The following is a 15,769-nucleotide window of genomic DNA, read 5'->3' as shown; positions in this document are numbered from 1 at the left end:
GGAATCAAATGAAGATGACAGCACAGACCTACAGAGCAGACCCACAAATACAATTTTGAAAAGCCCGTTATTATCACAACCATTTTCTTTTCCAGCCATCACCAATACCACCTAACTAGCAAACTACTGCTAAATGCAATGAGCATGGATTCAGAGCTTCAAAACTACATATTGGGGTGACAGTAACTCCATGCTGAACAGGGAGTAGCTATCCTCCTTGCACTGGTCCTGCATCACCTCCCAAGAGGTCAGTAGCCAGTTCCAACTGCATGAACAGCTAATTTTACAGCTAGCTTCATACAGTACAAAATCTCCTAGAGCTCTTAAACTACAAAAACTCTCAATATATATACAGAGCCCCTATAGTTCTTAAAGAATAAAATCTATTTCTGCCAAACGAAAATCTAGAACTTTAAGAGCTGGAAGAGAAAATAAACTGGAGAAAATAGTCACTGTAAGTATTTAATTAAAGACCTTTTCAGATAAAAACCTTAAGAACATGGATCCAGTTCTAATTCTGCCACAGATATCCTGTATAATTATGGTCTAAACATGTAATATTTTACTACCAAAATTCCTCATCTACAGGATGGCATGACAATACACTTAGCCATGTACACTGCTAATTATTTACAGCAAAATTTAGATATCTCTAATTATCGTACTTAGATATGGAGAGAGATACAGGTGTAACATTATCTAGCGCAACCCAAATTCGTGAGTTTGCTTTCCATAGGTGATATTATAACACATTTCTCTAAATGAGAGACATAAGAAAGCACCTGAGATGTGAGCATCTAGAAGTCTGAATCCCGAAGACTTGCACTGAATAATTTGTGTTCTGACTCCAGTCAGGACCTCTTTAGAAACAGGCACAAGAAGGAAAGACTCATTGCCAACAAAACAGAAGGTTTTAATGGTGCTAAAATATATCCCCTTCTGACACAGTCAAAAGGGACGGCATGATGTACAGATCACAGCTTGTTGCAACATTTCAGGTATGAAGAAATGTGGGAAGTCTTAATCTTTATCAAGCAAACCTCAGTGTTGCTGAATTTTTATTGTTTAAGCAACAAACAAAAACCCCTAATACCAAAATCTTCAAAAACAAGTAGAAAGCAACTGGAATTTATCTGCAGCCACCATAGTAGTGAGTCATTGCTGGCAAACTTGTATAACTATTTCAACAGCAGGCCTGTCTCAAATGACCTCAGTGGTCACACAGAATATCTTGTGCCACAAACACAGGCATTTTTCTCTTTTTTGATTTAATGGCGCTTTCATTATCAAATTAAAATGTCACTCAGATGCCCATCATGGTGTTTCAGCAAAAGAATAGCAGACTGAAACCCTCCTGCATGTGAGCTGCCCAGAATGCCAATCGCTGCACGCTGCTGGGGGAGCTGTCAGTACAAACCCCATAAAGATACTCAGAGCTGTTAATGCCCCAGGGCTGAGCTGTTAACATTTCTTGGATGTGATGAAGTTCAGGATCCAGAGTGCCAGAGGCAGAACAGATCTCTAAGCCAACTGTAGCTGCCATCTCGTATCATTCAATGTTTGCTCGTCTCCTTTCTCCTAGCTGCATTTTGAGTCAGCAGGGTACACAAAACTAGAAAGGGGCACTCTACATTTTAAATCCATCTAGGGACACATTCTGCTTGTTCAATTTCTTCGAAATACACACGGCACACTGTCACTGCCAGCATGCACACAATGATAAGCCTCTACTAGGTGTAACTCAAAGCAAAACATTTAGAGCAAGGCTGGATACAGACTTGCTGTTTACCACTCTGCTACCACATAAAGATATCCAAGTTAACATCATTTTAAATATATACATTTGCTTTGTAGGGTTTTTTTTTTTCTGCAAGATTCACAGATCTTGCAGAGATCGGTCTTCCATAAATCATGATGCAAAACAACCTGCATGAAGCATCCCATAGAGAACTATCACACTGTTAGTAGGCACATGGTTCTGTAATTTAAAAAAAAAACACACGCAGAACTGCAGTATATAAATGAGCATTTCCTTTGTGTTTGATGACAATGTACCTACTACACTGCTGCATATATTGCTGCTGCTCTGATGATGTTTCTTATTTCCAAAAGGGAGATGCAATGGAGCTAAAAGCACATCCTGCAAACGCCACCTGCCATGGGGTACTGCCTTACAAGAGCTTATGTTTGATTCTCCTTTTGTAATCCTGAATGCTGCTTACAGTACATGGGCCAAGAACTATGCACCAAACCAAACAATATTACTTTCTTAGTGCTTTAGAAGCCAGTAAATAGCTTCATGTCACTAGCCCCACTATTGCACCTGGACTCCTAGGTTATCCCAACCACACAAGGCTGCTATGGTAAACAGCCAGGGCTGCCATGACTGGAACAGCAGAAAGAAGCAAATCTCCTATATATCTTCCAGGTCTAGGCACATTATTCCAGCTCCTGATTCTCATGCTCATGCTGACTGAGGTGTCAAAGAGCTAATGGAGAGAGCAGAAAAAATGTAATTAGATGACACTGCGGACCCTTTAAATTTTGCTCAGATTTCGGCAGGAAAAACCCAGTAAGATAAGAAATTTATCCAGAATAAATGAGAAAAACAAATCATAGTCAGTAACTGTAAACATCTGCAGTTTTTAAACAAGTGCCTGCATGAGGGTGAAGTTAAAGGGAAGTAATTGGCTTATTCCACTAAAGAGAAAATGCACTCTTGCTTTTTTTCCCCCTGACTTTTCTCCTATGAGACTAGCACACATCCTGAATTCTTAAGATTTTCTGTGCTTCTCTACACTGTTATGTGGACATCAATCTTAACAAAATTTCACAATTTGGATGACTTAAAAATCCAGCTGCTTTCAGAGGATTTAGAAGAAGTAACAAGATTTTTCCTTCTGCTTGCATTTGGCAGACGTGTGTCTTCTTTTCATCTCAAACATGAAAACGTCACCATGGTTAATTCCTTCATCATGTCTTGATCAAGGACAGCATGTCATCCTCATAAGACTGGAATCTAAACCCCTTTAAAAAAAGAAATTAGTAATACAACTCAAGTGTTTAGACTACTAAAGAAAACATCTGCAACTAAGATCATGTAATTGAATGTTACAAAATCTACTTTCAGAGACAGATTTTGCTGCTTTGCCTTTCATATGGAATTTAAATTGTGGATCGTAAAAATTGAAAAGCTTCATCTGCATGAGACCATCTTATCTGAGGACTGATGTCTCTTGCTGTTACTCTTGCACAACAAATATATGCCCTGATACATTTGTTAAACAAGGAAAAGGAGTTCTTTGACAATGAACTATCTAGATTGACCCTAACCTTGGGGTTTCTTTCTCTTTGGTTCAAAATAACCTGAGTCTTATACCTACAAAGCAGCTCTACAAAGTGTATGTCATGATACATGAAGAATGAATAGGAGATGTGATGAGAACATGAAATGAAAGGCACATAAAACAGACTAGTTATTATGAAGCAATAATGAAATAATATTAGCAAGTTATCTGGCAGATCACTAAATCAAAGCAGTTAATGCTGAGCCCCATACCTACACCATGTGAGATTCAGGGCATTTTATTTTAGGTAGGAGTCTCTGGGCCAGATGTATCCCCCACACACATACATGGCTCAGTGTTGGCCAAAAGACAATTTCATAGACTCCTGGAATAAAACTTTCAGTTTAGTTTCCCCCATCTAAGCCCAGGGCTACATTTCAATCAGCATACAGTAACAGTTATGGGATTTGCTTCGAAATTGCAGGACTGCTCCAAACAAGACACTAATGAAGGCACAACCAGAGTGGCTAGGGTGTGCAATTGTTTGTATTTCAGATAATATCAAAGGGTCATAGATCTTAAAATAGTATTTACAGCCTATTATGTAGAGAGTTTCCAGCCCTTTATATTCTTTTTCATAACATCACATAAGCTTGTAAAGCAACAAATCCCACTTCAGGGGGAAAAACCCTGAAAGAAAACCATAAACCTGCCCTCTGCTCCTGCCCAACCAGCAAAGACTTCTATTAAATAGACAGGTGAGAAAGTAAGCACCCCATCAATTCTCTCCTTCATTACAGACTTGTCAGTCTCACAGTAAACACGACCAGTTCACTTAACGGCATGGGAGGACACCTCCAGCAGGGCTGGTGATGCAGCTCCTCGGTTACTGCCATTCGGTCTGAGGAGGAGAAGTCATCAACAACAGCAGCAGCCTTCACTTATAGAGTAGCCAATCCCATATACCAGTAATAGCAAGGGACTGAAAAAATCCATTTGCACATCTGACTTTATAAGTAGAGCCATGATCATCGCCTCATTTTGACAGGCAGAATCTCCTTGAGTAGAAGACACTGTGGACACAAGATAAGCTGATGAACCCTCCCCTTGGACCATGGCTGGAGCTCCACGTTCAACAAGAGCACAGTGTGGGTGAGGAAACACTGAAACAGAAGCTTACGAAACTCCAACTACATCTCTCAGAAGTTTGCAAACTCGGGTTCAAAGAATTACAGGGCCCCACCTTATGAAATTTGCTATTTTTCTAGTTCCAGCTAAGGAAAAGCTAAACAGACAAAACAAAGGAATGAGTAGACAGAAAGAAGAGGAAAAGCAAAATGCTTATACTGAAAGAGACAGGAAATGTATCTATAACACAATAGCCAGCAAAATACATGTAAATATTTTCAAATGTTACTCCAGTATGTAAGCAAATTCCCCAAGGAGGTTGTATGACCAAATACAAGTAAGATTCTCCAAATCCCTGTTTCTAAGATGACATGATGCATGCTAAATATGCCCAGTTCTGCTTCTCTACCAAGAATTATGGCTTCCCATGAAACTAATTTCCTAACAGCAAAGATAATCAACACATATTTCTATTTATTTGTTTGGACTACCCAAGAACAGCAGCTGAAGAAGATTAGGTTACATTAAACTGGCCCAGGAAAACAAAGTTTTAAAGACATTCCACTAAAACCAATGACCCACCTCTCTAGCCCTCTACACAGAAAGCAAAGCCAACACTGCCCTTTGGGAAGTGCAGGGTAGGCAGAGGGGCACAGACAGCTGCACAGCATCAACACTGCAATGCCATTCACCCTCTGAAATGGCATCTTCGCACAAAACCACTGAAAAAGCTTCCATCCACAAAAAACTCGCAAGGATCCTACTTCCTTACTAAAATCCATTCCTGGTCTTTGCAATACTAGGAATTAGATCACTAAGCAGAAGAAGGAATTTCAGATTAGTCTCAGCAGTACTAAATACATAAACATCTTAAGACATACAGCTATAAGTGATTTCTGTATCAGAAAGGACTATATAATTGTACCATCTCTTAGAGTACACAGGAACCAACAACTCTGCCTGGAGCTTCTCAATTAATAACCTTTTATCAACTCCTAAAAGAGCGGTAGGATCATCATGGACTAAAGAATCAGAAGGTTTTATTTGTTTGTTTTAAATAAGTAAATAAAGAAACTAAATGCTGAATTTATAAAAACAGATTCAAAGGATGAAGATAAAAATCCAACAGAAGTCCATGGCACATTTTGTATGTGACCTCATGCTGCATAGTCCTCCAAGAATTGAGTAATATCCCTGATCTCCTGATCTCCTTCGGTTTTTATAAACTTTCCCCTTTTTTTAAAAAAAAAAAAAAATCTGTTTCTGTTACCTTGTACCTTTAAGACTAGCAGCACAGAGAAAAGCAGAATTGTGTTCAAATGGACATAGATGAGGAGCAAAGGAAACAGTCCATTTCAGGGTTTGTTTGCTTGTGTTTTTAAAGAAATATGAAAAGGAAAAAAACAACTGGCTAAAATACCAATTGTTAGACTAAAGAAAAAGCATGAAATACAAAAATTTTATTTTCACAGAAGGCAGCTGTTCACTAAAGGAAGAAAAAAAAGTAACCACAACTATGCAGATGACTCTCCCTGAGTTTTTGATTATCTATTAATCTTTGGACAAAATATTGTAACTTAATGATGAAGTAACTTGCTGATAATCAACACAATTCCTCAATGAATATTAGTGGACTTTTATCTATTCTAGTTTCCATATACCAAATATTGCTGGTTTCCATCCTCAGTGACAGTACTTTGGTTTTACAGATAAGAGACAAGGATAAGCTAATGGAGGATAGTCACATTTTTTGGAGATGTGTTAGGACTCACTTAGTAGTCAATAAAAACCCTCTCAACAGTCAGTTGGGATTCCCAGCTGAACTCCTTTCTGAAGAACTGCCTAAAGAATGTCTAAACAAACTCATTTCCCCAAAGTCAGAAATTAAAATGCTCCCTATTATTAATTCTCAAAACCTGCAAAAACTAAATGCTGTGATTCTTTATTTAAATGCCACTCAAAAACCACCATTAGTGCAATGGCCATAAAAAGTGAGGCAATTCAAACTCTGATAGGAAATAAAACCTCACCTATGACATCTATTTTTCCCAAACGAAGGAATGCAAGAAGATAAATTGCAATGTCATAATTTTGTTGCTGTAACCCTTAAGTCTTCATCACTAACCCTCATCTGTTACATCTACAAATGGGAAATGCTTTCTTTGGATGGGGAACAGTGTTTTTCCATTTGTAGTGTAATGAATCCAGCAGTGTAGGTCCAGGAGAGACAAGTGCTAAAGAGATGAGAATAAATAATTCAACCCAATCAGAATCCAGGAATCCTCTGCTCAGACTAGCAGGAATCAGTACATGTGAAAACAAAGATACTCCCCCAAAACCCTAAAGCTATGGGGAAGAAGGAAAAAAAAAGATTCCTGGAGCATCACAGCTGAAATTATTATTTCACTTCTGTGGATAATGCAGTTTAGTAGATTTGAATGTCAAAATCCAGAGCTTAGCAGTTTTAAATGCCAAGTGAGAAAATCAGTTACACTAAGGTTTTAATCACCCAGTCTTCCTCCTAAAAAATGCAGTTCATTGCCTTGCAGAACACACCAGGCCATGGAACACAATCTCAGGGAGACTTGCAGTGTTTATCAAGGTGTGAGAGCACACTAGCACAGCGGAATACTATGGAAAATACCAACAGTGATTTATTATTCATATCACTGGAGCATCAAACAAAATTATCCTGAAGACAGTAAAACAGACAAAAGGAATCACTTCTTTCATACAACATGCAGTTAATAGGCAGATTTCTTTACAGTATGGTACAGAAGCCAGATGTATAGATGGGATCAAAAGCTATTAAAAAGTCTAACAGGATCCCCAAGTTGGGAATACCAAAGATTCCTCCCCTTGGAAGCTGGAGAGAGACACTAGAGCAAGGATGACTTCACAGTCATGTATTTTTCTCCTTCCCTAAACAATTCTAGGGAACATTTTGAGACAAGATATTGCAGCAGGTAAATCTCTGGTCTGGCCATTTTTATTTTCCCACACAGGAAGTTAAAACCCACTTGGAAAGGTCTTTCTCAGCTACCTGAATGCAAATCTTTAACAAGAACAGTTCACAACACCCTCCCTTTTCAGTTTCTTTGGTAACTTTGCAGGGGTAAGGGCAATAAAGGCTGCCCTTTAAACTGTTCTTTGGAAGGTCTGGACAGCCTGGAAAGGAATAACCACTTAGCTCCTCCAAACCAAGGAAAAAGTCAACTCCCCTAGGCTGGACTGAAATTGAAAGGAAAATGCCACTGGTCAGTGAATAAATTGCTTTAGATGGTTTGCAGAGGTGACCTCACAATTGGGGAATGTGGTTTAATAGTAGTTTTACAAAATGCTGTATATAGTCATGAATTTCTGAATTTTTCTCTCTTCTTTCTAAAGTTGTAGTCCAAAAAAAGCTGTCTTCACTGACCTATATTAGAGACAGATGTCATGAATTCAAGCAGACATCAATTGAATCTTAACAAGTACCACACTGAAGTCATAAGAAGAGGAAGGCTACATATTGGGAGGAAAAGAGTTTCCTCCAGAAACCTTGCTGTAAATACAGAACATATCCCTGCCCTGGAGGAACCCCCACAGACACTGTTACTAAAAGTCCTCTCATGAAACTAACAAAAATCCAAATTGCTTTAGGGTAAATAAGGAAGAATAGCCAGAATCTTTAACAGTAAGAACAGCTGCAGAGCCATCCAGAACAAAAACCCCTCCTGTTTACTCCATACATTGTTCCAATGAATGTTCTTCTGCTCAGATAATCTTTGTTTTCCCACTTCAAAGAGCAGCTGCTTGTTTGAAAAGGCCATCCAACCAACATCCAAACTGCCACAGGTATCCACCATGAATGAGTCAGAGAACTGAAAGAAGTGTGTCTCAAAGAACTGCCAACAGCCCAATTAATCAGACCTTCTTCCATCTTGCATCACTCCTAACTTCATTGAACACCAGCCCTAGATCAGATGGAGGTTATTCATGACTCCCCACAAGACAGAGAAGTGTTTTTCCAAGATTTCTGGCAAACAGGCTGAAGGAGAGCTCCAAAGCTAAGCAATGAAACAGGTTTCCCCTTTCAACAGTACAAGTCCTATCCTCTCCTCCTTGTTAATTCATCAAAATAGCAACACTTCACAAAATCACCTGAGTTCCAGAATGATAAAATACAGCTTTGATTTCTGTATACATCATAGTCTGTGACTCAAACAGTCCAATGACACAATCAGCTTCGGGAATTTCTGCCTTCAATGATATTACAAGCGGTCACTCAAAGAGGATGAAAAGGAGCATAAGGAAGGCACACAACATTTTGCAGGTGTACAGGACACTGCTCAGTTTTCATGTCTCCAAGATTAACCCTTTCAAAGAGCCAGGCGGAAGATATTTCTAAGTAGGAATTAAAAGGTCTGAAATCAAAGAGAAGTATCCAAACACATTCAATATGCAAATCGAAACTACTGTTTGTTGGCTTTTCAGTTTATCCTTCTTTAATGAGCTGAAGCAGATTGCATGGCAGACACGGCAGAAACAGCACATATATGTTCTGTCAGTTTTCTGTCCCTCCCTTTGTGGTCCTGATTTTCATTTCTGAGAGCAGGATTGGGGCTGCAGCTAGTGCCAGGAGTAGCATTTCTGCCTGTTTTTATTTCTGCTGTAAACTGAGGAAGAACTACATGAGCTTCTATGTAATGTAAGAGTAAAAAGTGTTTCACAAATGTTAATTGCTTTGTTTTCTCAAAAGCAACTACAGAAAACCTTCTCTCAGCCTCATACTCTAATTCAAACATCCATAACCTCAAAAACATCTTACAACAATGACTGCTACACAACTCCTTCCCCAACGTGGCACATCAGATGCAGCTGTAATTGACCTTCCTGCTGCAAAGCAGCCTTCAACACGCTTCGTTCACTGCAATGTGCATCACACCCCACCACCTCTCCCACCAGTACTTGTTAGGTCTGGGATCCTTCCGAGTCCTTCTCCAGCACAGATTTCACAAGCATGCTAGCAGCTACACCATGCTTCCTCAAGGAAAAAGCATATTCTAAATTTATCTACCTAATCAAAACTTACCTCGCCCTTCAGTCCTGAAACAACTTTAAACAGTAAAATAAAGAGGTCTTTACTCATCAAGACTTACTGTCAGGTTTCTAGTCTTAAGACTGGGAACAGAACAAGTAAAAAAAAATACCCCTCTGGATTATGTTTAACAGGGTTTCTTCAGTACCTCTCTCCTATCATCTGTGTAGAAGGCTAAGAATCATGGTGACACAGCATGTCACTGCCTGGCAGATCACATTCTCCTCTTCTGCTACAGTTCTCCTCAAGCACAGCAATAAGCTTCCTGTATTCTTTCAGCATAAATGAAATATTGTTTTCTTACCTAACAGATGCTAATAACAGCTGTTAAAAGTATGCTTGGGTTTTACTGTCCCTCCTTAGCACGTAATAAGTCTGTATGTATTTGTTTCATCAAACTCTTCCCTGCCTTGATGACCCACTACATAGTCTTAAAACGTATGTATGGCACTCTTGGCACAGTCAGCAAAGCTTGATATCTCTGGTCACAGTATAACAATGCAGAAGACAAGTTCAGAGGCAGACTGAGTAGAGTAAGCTGTGTCTTCTCATACACCCCATTTACAAAACCTCCTCAGAACCACCTTGTAAATTAGGAGCTGACAACTGAACTGTGTCTGGATACCACAGCGAGTGTGCTCTTCAGAGCGAGTGACATGCTTCAGAGGCAGGTTTGATAAACAGTACAGTGTTTGCTTGCTGGAATACACTTAATTGCTATTCAACCATCAGATGAGGGTCCCTTCTAAGGAAAAACAAAGGGGAAGTGGGTGGAACATTGCTAGGCCTGCAAGAAGGGTCAGGCAGGTGCAGAAGAGTTGATGCTTGGTGATCACATATATGCCTTCAGGATTTTCAGAGGCAGCTCCTGAATCAGTTTAATGATAATCTCACAACTGCTTTGATATAAGATAGGCAGCAACAAATCGCCGATTTCCACAATGTGTGCTGGTGCTTTGTTCATTATGAATAAAATTAACAATTATGTTTTAACATAAACCTGTATCAAAACCCATGTTCCCACAGGACACCTAGCTCTTGCAGTAAACTGTATAGTCAAACAGAATTAGAATGAGATAAAAGTCATTTAATGGTCTTAATGCAGTATTTCTAACCTCTTTAACTGAAGCTTTGGGAATGATCAATGTTTAGATAGCTCAATCCATTCAATTTTCATCAGTTATTCATGGAGCAAGAAGGACTTTGTAGAAGGATATTCAGTAACAAGAAGCATAACAAGCTCACCAGTGCAGAAGCTGGCCAAACCCAAACCAACCTATCTCTAAGTTTTAGAACAGTATTCTGAAGGAAGAACACAAAATGTGGCTTTTTATGTGTTCTTCTCCCAAGAGGATAAAGCAACAGGAGGACCCCTGTGTCATTTATGAGCTATTAGATATTCTGTGAATTGGGTTTTACTACTAAAGTAAATTTAGCCTTCTGTGAATGCAATAACTATAAAAAGGCTTGCTCAAACAACAGTTAATAGAAATTTGTAAAGTTAACTAGTTGTAACCATATCCACTCCAGGAAAATAAACATTCAGGTTAATGCTACTGTAGTGAAAAACTACAAGCAAAGTAAGCATTGCACCTTACAGGTATAGAGGGGGAAAAGAGAACTGAGACTTCCCAGTTTTTATACAAGTAGTCTGGCTGGTTAGAAGAACATAAAATGCACAAACTGGTCCTAAGAGGAATATACCAAGAGAGAAATCAATCTCACACATAGCAGGCACCTTCATGGACATACACATACACAAAAGAAAGTATTCATTTTCTTGTATGCACACTAATTGGAACTATACGCATTACCTTTTTTTTTCCTGTGGAAACTCATATTGGTCAATATGTTATTGTTCTCAGAATCAAATACGGGTTGAAAAGCTTATGAGTCATTCCCTTTTGCTTTTAAAATATTTGCACATCAACTTTCTGCCAAGAATATGGAGAACCCCTAGTGTTTCAAGATTTATTAATAATCTCTAGTAGTCCAAAAAGTCTTCTGCTACTTTTTTAGAAATTCTTTCAAGAATGTTACCCACACATGTCAGTTCTAAAGCACATAAACTTAGGCATCTACTGCTTGCATTTTTGCTGTTGATACCAAGGAGAGTACTTTCTTTTCCCTCATCCAAACAGAACTCTATGCATTTACTGCACACTTCTACCTTATCTATAAATGCATTATCACTGTTTCCCCTTATACTCTTGATTTTTCCATGAACATTTCTTTCTTATGAAACTGAACTTTTGGGGCAAACAGTATAAAACTGCTCTAAACAATGCCCAGCCATTCATATTTCTTGCTTTACATGCTTTTCCCACATGGTTTGGTTCATAATTACTTCCAGCTTCAGGAAACTGGGCGTTTTAAAGGCACCAAAGTTTTTGACTTTGTTTGCACTTAACAAATCAAGTAATGAATCAGTTCTATCTAAGCTGTCAGTGATTTTGAGTTCTACAGTCTTTATCTTCTTCATCAACCGAGTCTCTGTCTAAAACTGGAATCCCAAAGTAACATAATTAAGACTCACATGAGAAATCTTTATGAGAATACCAAAGGATCAAAAGCGAAACAACCTAAAATGAATTAAGAAGAACAAAACAAAAACAGGGATGGCAGTTACATCCCACCCAAATGTGGAAGTTTGATGGATGAACAACAAACAACTAGGAAATTGAGTTGCTATGAATAGATAGGGTTCATTTTCTTAAATATTTGAAGTAATCAAGCAATTAGTACAGAATGGAAGAGATTAAGTAGAAGGACACGGATTAAAAGTCCAAAATGAAAGACAAATAAATAACCAGTTGCCAGGAAAAAATAAAAAAAATCCATGTCATAAAGTATGCTAAGTCTTGAAATAATCTTTCAGACCAACCATCAGGACACTCTTGCTTGTGATGGTCAGACTCCTTCCATTTAGCCCTCTTACCCCTGCCTAGGCAGGACACCATTGGGACTTCACTTCTTTTCTTCTTCCCCCCTCAGGATTGCAGGAACACAAAAAGACAAATGGGAAAGAAAACAGGGCAGAAAGAAATCCCACAGCAGCAGGCATGGGGAAAGTCCAGCATTCCAACACGTTTATTGCTTATTTTTACAGTGTTTAATGGTGAAGTACCACACATAGACACAAACAGATTCAAAGCAACCTCCCACCCTAGAAACAAAATGAGGGGAAGGGGCTCTGTTTCAGTTCTTCATTATTAAAGCTCTGAAGTAAAGAAATTTCAACAAACATTAGTAACCCAATCTATGTGTTTCCCTAGCCTAAACTCTTTCCATTTTTACGGTGTTTTCAAAGTCTAGATCAAGTTTCATTTGAGTTTGCAGGATGAAGGTCGCTATTTCTTGCTTCCCCCTTAGCCAAAATACTCAATTTCTTTGTCTTTTCTTTTTAACACAAAGTTGAAATTATCACGAATATTCAAAGAATCTTTGTTGCACTTCCCAAATGTACTCTATAATGAAGAAACATGTAAATGCATAGCATCACAACAAGCCTAGCAAAACACAGAGCCCATTGAAAAAAATATTCTTCCATTTAATTAAGGACTGCCTAAAAATTCCCAAAGTACACAATATAAAATATATGCCATAAAGAAGCTATGAGGGAATGGTTCTTCCCCAGTCAAAGTCAACCCCTGGGAAGCTTCTTCCATCATTCATCAACTGAAGTTTTAACATCCAAGGTTCTGAGCTGACTGCGGCAGCAGGTAAAAAGACCTTTGAAGTTCCCAAGGGGAGCTTTTTCTGGGTGTTGTTTAGTAGCATCAAATCACCAATCTAACTGCTAAAGTACCTTTGAAAAGAGTTTCTGAAGGATGAGTTTGAAACCAGGAGCAGTCAGTAGCTTCCATCTCACTGAGGAAATGGTATGCCAGCAGAGCAAGAAGGAAAGCTGGCATAGAAGCATAAGGGCAACGACGCAAGGGAAGAACCCCCAAATTACATGGGTTACTACAAAAAGGGAACTTTCACCTGCTCAAGCAACTGAATATACACTTGTAATCTGCCAAGGCATATGCAAAGCAATTGTTAAGGTGACTAAAGGAAGCTTTCACAGAGTACTAAGTGACAGAACAACGAATGACCATGCGACCTTCAGCTGAGCCCACTTAATAAGCATTAGATACACTCTATAATTAACTACATGTTCATATGCTGATCTTCCTTCCTTTAATTCAATGCAAACATAGATTCTGCTCAGGGAATGATTCAGAATTTGTAGTGAATGAGACTCTTGTTTCTCAGACCTGGCCAGCCTCAAAGAAATACTACAATATAAATATTTAAAAATAACAAAAGCATGCAACTCTTAGCCAAGCACAGATGTTAGAAAGTGACTGCAAATCTTGGCATTTGGTGGCACCTAGTAATCCACTGGCTGAGTCACTAATGTGATTGATGGCCTTAAATTGTTCAGGAACTATTGGCCCCTCTGAGAATTAAGACCTGTGAATTGTATCATATTTTTTGTGTAAGTGCTATTCTGTATGCAACCAGTAGAATCACAGAATCAACCGGGTTGGAAGAGATCTCAAAGATCATCAAGCACAACCGTACCGTCACTACTAGACCATGGCACTAAGTGCCACATCTAGTCTCATCTTGAAAACCTCCAGGGATGATGAATCCACCACCTCCCTGGGCAGCCCATTCCAATGCCTGATCATTCTCTCAGTAAAAAATCTCTTCCTAAGAGATTCTAAAGCAAATGTTGGATTTTATCCTTATAGGCTTTAAAAAGGTATGTTACTCTGCTGCTTGGGAAATCTCTTTACCATTAGAGAAACTGATGCAACTGATCTGCTTCTGAACTTTGTGCATATTTGGTTTGATACTCTGATTTTGGTAATGATGTTATGGTTGGTACTAGCACAACCAAAAGTAAAACTCCTCTTGCAATAGATCTTTCTCAGATCTAGTCCTGAACTCAAAGAGTGAACTCAAAGAGAACCAGCAAACAAAATCATTGTATTCCTGTAATCACCATAGACTCTACTATACCTGAATAACATGCCCTGGACACCTGCAGGGTAGAGAACACTGAAGTGGCAATGCATGAAAAACTAAAGGTACAAAGGCAAATGGGCACATTACTACTTATTTATCAAGTCAAACACTTTCCTTTGTATCTAATTTAAAATGCAAGTCAGAGCACTTCAGTTTTGATGAAGATCTACCTTTGTAAAAAACGTTGGTCTTTCAGGTCATTACTTCAATGGACATCGACCAACATAGCCAGCAACAGATTTTGAGCAAATGAAAGATGAAGAAAAAAAAAAACCACAAAGAAAACTAATTGTTGCCCTAAGTGCTTCAAGTCACACAAGATTCTCACATGCTGTCAATTAAGTGAACCCTATAAAGTTATGATCTATGGCAAAGTTCCACCAGAATGATTATATCACAACAACAGACGCAATTAAATTATTTCTGCCAATAAAGTCATCAGTGCAGAACATATTACTCCTTTCAACTCTATGCAATTTCTTTTTTTTTAACCAGAAAGTGCTTCTATGATGGTACCATCTTGACTGAGTCACAAAAACCACTTTTAACCAGTAAGTTTCACTGAATCCACTCTGTACTTAGTAAACGTATTTGGTATCCTGACCACACAAGGTGAACTCATGGAAGGGTAGCAAGGGCTGTCACCATTTTTCTTTCCAAATGTATTTAGTATGTTTCATGGTATTTTCAGCTATTTTCTGTCTTCCTTGCTATCAAAAATAATCATAGAATATTTCAGGCTGGAAGTGAATTCTGCTGATCATCAGGTCTATTCCCAAAGCAGGGTCAGCTTTAATTCCACAGAACAAACAAACAACAACAAAAAAAATCTCACCAAAAAAAAAAAAAAAAATCGAACAAAAAGTAGAAAAAAAACCCAAACAAAACCCAACAAATGACTGTAGCAGTTAAAAAAATATGTGATTCCACCTACAGTACTTGGCTTCTTTGTTCCTTCAGTTAACCTCACAGTACTTAGCTTAATCATGCTGATTTTGTTCCAAGTCTTTCTATAAGCTAATTTTAGGGCTCTGAAAAGAAAACATGCACATTTAGGGTGCTACATAAATATGGTTTTTAAATAGTCAACAAAATCTTTCTTTAATCAAAAATAATGGATAGTTTTTATCATGGAGAGATTTTAAGAAAATAAATCAGGGTTCTGGCAGCCTTCCAGCAGACAAAAACTTCACTTAACCTCATACAGAGGTATAAAAAGGAACAGGCCATGTCTTGGAGAGCTGTAATCAAA

At 38.5% G+C, this 15,769-nt stretch overlaps 1 protein-coding gene across 1 annotated transcript in view; it reads right to left on the bottom strand.

The window, feature by feature from the left end:
* The window catches only part of ST3GAL3 (ST3 beta-galactoside alpha-2,3-sialyltransferase 3), a 138,109-nt gene that overhangs the window by 110,378 nt on the left and 11,962 nt on the right, over window positions 1–15,769 (bottom strand). The gene's annotated exons all lie outside the window — the stretch shown is intronic.

This window comes from Acanthisitta chloris, unplaced genomic scaffold (assembly GCF_000695815.1).
Source record: "Acanthisitta chloris isolate BGI_N310 unplaced genomic scaffold, ASM69581v1 scaffold23722, whole genome shotgun sequence".
Lineage (NCBI taxonomy): Eukaryota > Metazoa > Chordata > Aves > Passeriformes > Acanthisittidae > Acanthisitta > Acanthisitta chloris.
Note: the sequence above shows the minus strand (reverse complement) of the source record. Positions and strands in the feature narration are given on the sequence as shown.